At 38.4% G+C, this 320-nt stretch overlaps 1 protein-coding gene across 1 annotated transcript in view; it reads right to left on the reverse strand.

Moving 5' to 3' along the window:
- LOC119590512 (arrestin homolog) overlaps positions 1 to 320 on the reverse strand; it is an 87,402-nt gene that overhangs the window by 2,175 nt on the left and 84,907 nt on the right. The gene's annotated exons all lie outside the window — the stretch shown is intronic.

Consider the following 320-nt stretch of genomic DNA (forward strand, 5'->3'; position numbering starts at 1 on the left):
TTTATAAACACAACCTCGAAACCTGCCACCCGACCACAAACTAAAGACCTCAATAGATCAGCTCTGATATTTCCCAAACTCTCCAGAATGACAGTGTCCAAAAGTTGATCCCGATGACAATCAGCAGAAGAAAAAGAAATAAAAAGAACAATCACTACTGTAACAACACCAACAACAACACCCAACCAGAAACCAAATGATAATAAAAACAACCAGATAACAACAACACCCAACTGGAAACCAAATAATAATAACAACAACAACACCCAACCGGACACCAAATAACAGCAGCAACAACACCTAACCGGAAACCAAATAAT

Source organism: Penaeus monodon, chromosome 27, assembly GCF_015228065.2.
Source record: "Penaeus monodon isolate SGIC_2016 chromosome 27, NSTDA_Pmon_1, whole genome shotgun sequence".
Lineage (NCBI taxonomy): Eukaryota > Metazoa > Arthropoda > Malacostraca > Decapoda > Penaeidae > Penaeus > Penaeus monodon.